At 33.0% G+C, this 4,530-nt stretch overlaps 1 long non-coding RNA gene across 1 annotated transcript; it reads right to left on the reverse strand.

The window, feature by feature from the left end:
* Window positions 1–2,944: 2,944 nt before the first annotated feature.
* LOC115962743 lies at window positions 2,945–3,917 on the reverse strand. The gene is made up of 3 exons (XR_004085578.1): window positions 3,868–3,917; window positions 3,140–3,252; window positions 2,945–3,048 (listed from the first exon to the last, which is right to left on the reverse strand). It is a non-coding gene; the product is annotated as an uncharacterized LOC115962743 (long non-coding RNA).
* Window positions 3,918–4,530: the final 613 nt, after the last annotated feature.

Raw genomic sequence — 4,530 nt, forward strand, 5'->3', positions numbered from 1 at the left:
AAAGAGGAGAGTGGGGTTTTATGACATGGGGGACTGGGGTGTGTCATATGAATATTCCTTTCACTGAACCTGACCGCTGCTAGCTGTTAAGCCCTGAAAGAGGAGAGCGGGATTTTATGACACGGGGGGACGGGGGTGTGTCATATGAATATTGCTTTCACGGACCCGACCGCTTTTTCTCTGTCACGCACACGAGTGCTTTGAGGTTATAATTTTGGAGAAATTATATGCATATAATATTTTTATAACAAATTTTAAACGTCATATTATTATCGGTTTTTATTATTAGTGCAAAAAAGAATTTTTAGTGTTACATTTAAATTTGAATTTAAACAACTAATCACATATGATTTGTTGTAAAAATATTATAGACATAGCACCTCTTGTGATTAAATATATGTTTTTGAGTAATTTTAGGACCCAAAATTTTTCACAATAGAGCATACTATGCTGGTTGTTTGTCACTAGTGAAAAGGTATGTACATAATATTTTTACAACAAATTATAGGTAATTAGTTGTTACTCGTTCACATTTAAATCTACTACTGAGATTACTTTTTGTTCCCAACAATAACAACCAGTAATAACCCGTCATTTAGAGTTTGTTGTAAAAATGTTGTGGATAATAGCATTGCTCTTGTGACAAGTAAATCCACAACTTTCTTATGTGACATATTGTGGTTAGTTGTTTCTCACTTTTTTATTGACCGACATTTTTTTTTTACTATTTATAATTCATCGCAAGGAAGAATTATAGTAAAAATTGTGAATTTGTTTTTGTTATTAGATTTTTTTTTTATTGCATAAATTCACCAATTTTTTTTTCTCCAAGACTCGTCAACTCAGTGTTGTGGCAAGGTTGCATAAAAGAAGGGTCTAAATTTTTTCTATGTTAATAGAAGAACCTTATGGATATGTCACTGACTCGAGCCTTCGAGTGCCAAGAAGATAGAGTTGTGGGCCTTGTGGCGGCTTTGAAATTTTGACCAGCTATAGAGAACAATCATCATTAAGAATAGGGTTTTTTCCTTTTTCTCTCTTTCCTGGTTTGCTAGAAGTCTATAATCTTATTGAGAAAAAAGCACAACAAATAGCAACACATCAATAACTCCATTGGAGTTATCGATAAAACAATAACAAATAAGAAATCAGGAAACCTCTCATGTAAGAAATGAAAATCATTCACAATAAACATTTTTTCTTAGCTACACCATTCACAATTGCCTACCAATCGCCTCTCCCAAACCATGCAAAAGTGGGAGTTTTGTGCACTAAGTACAACCTTTCTTTTTATTCACAATAAACTAACATGTGGATAAAGCGATTGAACACTTAAACTTGATAGGACTGTCCCAAGAAAAAACAACAGTCATTTTTCAATTATACTGTTCTACTCTCTTTGCCCCAATACCAACCATTAATTGAAAATGTTTTCCCATTTCCATCAAATAAGTACAAAAGTTACCCATTTGCAAATTTTGCAACAATGCAGAACAAGTCCCATTACAACAAATCTGACTTTTTTCAAGGGTCAAAACCCTTGAAAAATGTATTAAAAAACCTTGAGAAAAATTATTTTAAGAGTCCAATTGACCCTTGGTAACCGTCGAAACCGTCGAAAATGAATTTCGAAGGCCTTCATGGCCCTCAAAACAAGTGCTCTATCTTATTTTGAGGGTCAAGAGACCCTTAAATAACCTTTTACCAAGGTTTAAAAAATTTACATTTACAACCCTCGATAAATAAAGTTATTTAAGGGGTCTCTTAACCCTCAAAATAAGATTTTATTTTATTTTAAAAAAAAACCATAATCATGCACAAAAAAAAAATATATATATATATATATATATATATTTTGAAGAAACTAAATATTTATGATAATTGAGTATAACTAATAGCACAATTATGAGTTAACCAAGGAACAAAACAGCAATAAATTATAGTCATTTAAGAAGATATAAGCTGACTCATACAATGGAACTCAATAACATAACTAAGTAGCCAACAAGAGAAATTACTCATACAGTAATGGTACCTGGTAGCATCAATATTCATGTGATCAAATGATCCATTAAATATAACTTGGGAAAGTGATAATTGTATTATAAAATAAAATAGAAATATTCCAAAATCCAAAAACAGTGCAACTAAAAAGGAAAACAGATGGAAGAACTAAGGAAGGAAAAATGAAGAAACATACTTGAGCCATTATTTCATATGTAAGAACAAACTTTACAGGGCCACTAGTTTAATCAAACTCGCTATCGAGGCTTAAACCCGGCCTAGGAACAACCACCCGAAAAAGCAGAATCTTGAGAGACAGAAGAGTAAGTTCATGAACCGTTCATCAAGCGAGAGCCTGCAGACAGGAATTGAAATATTGTTAATCACTGTGTAACATAATAAATACTAATAGAAGAGGTACGACAGTCATGCTTTATGAAATCCTAGGTGTTTTGTCATTCCAAGTCCCGTTATAGAGTTCTTACACAGCCTTCACTCACCTTCAACTTCAAGTCTTTCCAAGTGCTACAGGTTTTAAAGTATTCTTAGTTATTAGTTACTAGTCTAATGAAATAACCCTACATGGAAGCGTAAAAATGGTTGCACATGCGAGTACTGACCAATGATTACTGAAGGTGAACTCAAGTGTAGCATAAAATAGACCAGTTCAAAATGACTTCAAATAATAAAATCCTACTCAGTTTTTCATAACAATGACAAATTGGAACATAACTAAAATACTTTATTTGTCACCATCCCATAACTAAAATAGACCATAGTTTTCTTGAACCATACTCAAATAAAGTTCAACAGCACTAGTTTATAATCTACTAGCCAACCATAACAAAGATAAATCTCAATGCAGCAAAAGATGTATAATTCACAACAACCTTATATAACAGCACTAATAGTGAAAAGACAAAAAAGAAATTATTACCCCAAATTGATGTCAACATAGTCACAAAAAGGTTCCACTCTCTTTGCAGCCTCTAACAAAATGTCTGGATCATTTGCACAAAATGGGACAAACAATGGCCGATCCTCCTGCAATTAATAGCAAAGTAAAAAAAAGAAAAAGAAAAAAAAAGAGTATAAATTTACAGAGGTAAATGGATAAAATATTAGTTTTAAATACCTTGCAAGTGGTAAATTCCTGGTCACGGTACTTTTCAGTCTCGGTAAAAATGTGAGAGTGCAACATGGGCGTATAAGTTGCCTCGGTAATGGCCAAGGACACCACTATCTTGCCTAATACCACAACTGAAAACATAACTGATATTAGGACTATTATGTGTTCCATTCAAGTGGAACACCACCAAAACTTATCTTACACTGTTTGGCAAGCTTGAACCAAGACGCAGAAAATTCTGAAGCATGATTCGTAATACAATTGACATCAAGAGGCAGAAAATTCAAACATTGTATTAAACTTCTTGAACTCATTCTCTAGTAGAGAAGGTGTGACATTCAAAGGGGGGTCTTTTTTGTAGATGGAATAACCTTTGGCTGGCCATAAAATGCAAAGTATACATATTAACTAGATTAATACACCCATACAGAGTAAACAATAACAACCATGATGCAGATCATAATTGACAACCGATACAGAGTAAATTTTAGATTTACGTTGATAAAAAGGGAAAAGGACAATTTTCCAAAATTTATGACACGACATGCCTCCAATAGTTTTTGTTGCTTGTGCCCAAAAGGTTTGAAGGAATTGTTATTTCATCACTATGATAATACATTCTCATAATCTAATCTAGACACTCTAGAACTCCCTCAAAACTAATTTTGGTGGTGCAATCTTCCATTCCAGAAAAATATGATATAGTACATACTTAAACTCAACCAGTAAATTACCTTATCTTTAGGAGTTTTTCCAATTGCATTGCGTAGGATCTGTAGTGCAGCCTTGAAATTCAACTGCCGGATCTCAAATGAGTAGCTAAAAGCCATATTTTTGTGAAAGAGAATTTCTGATGATGAATGAGCTTCAGACTCTCCCTAGAAAAATTAACAGTAAATGATAGATAAAGGAACTCCCCAGATTAATGAAAAAGCTTATTCATTTCTATTGCAAAATTATAATTTAATATCATAAGTACAATCAAATAACTTAAGAAAACATGCACAATAACTTATAAAGAGAAACAGAATGCATATAAATCTACTTGCAGTGAAATAGCTTACGTAACTGTATTATCCGGTTTGAATTGTCTCCTTAATGAGAAATCAATGTATCCATTGGGGAAACCTATATTACAGCTGATCCTTAATGAGAAATAGATTTGGTTCCAACTAAGTAGTACCTCCTCCATGTGCTTGAGGCAAGACGGTTTGTACAAGCTTGGATGCTCCCATCTGGAAACCAATGGATTGACTCAAATGAATTAAATAGGACTTCATTCAGCTAGCGCAAATCACCAGTGCAATATGGTAGAGTGAAAAACCTGAGTTGCACATTATATATTACAATAGACATGATATCTATTGTATTTTTTTAATTCCTAGTGCAATATGAAT

This window comes from Quercus lobata, chromosome 10 (genome assembly GCF_001633185.2).
Source record: "Quercus lobata isolate SW786 chromosome 10, ValleyOak3.0 Primary Assembly, whole genome shotgun sequence".
NCBI classification, from domain to species: domain Eukaryota; kingdom Viridiplantae; phylum Streptophyta; class Magnoliopsida; order Fagales; family Fagaceae; genus Quercus; species Quercus lobata.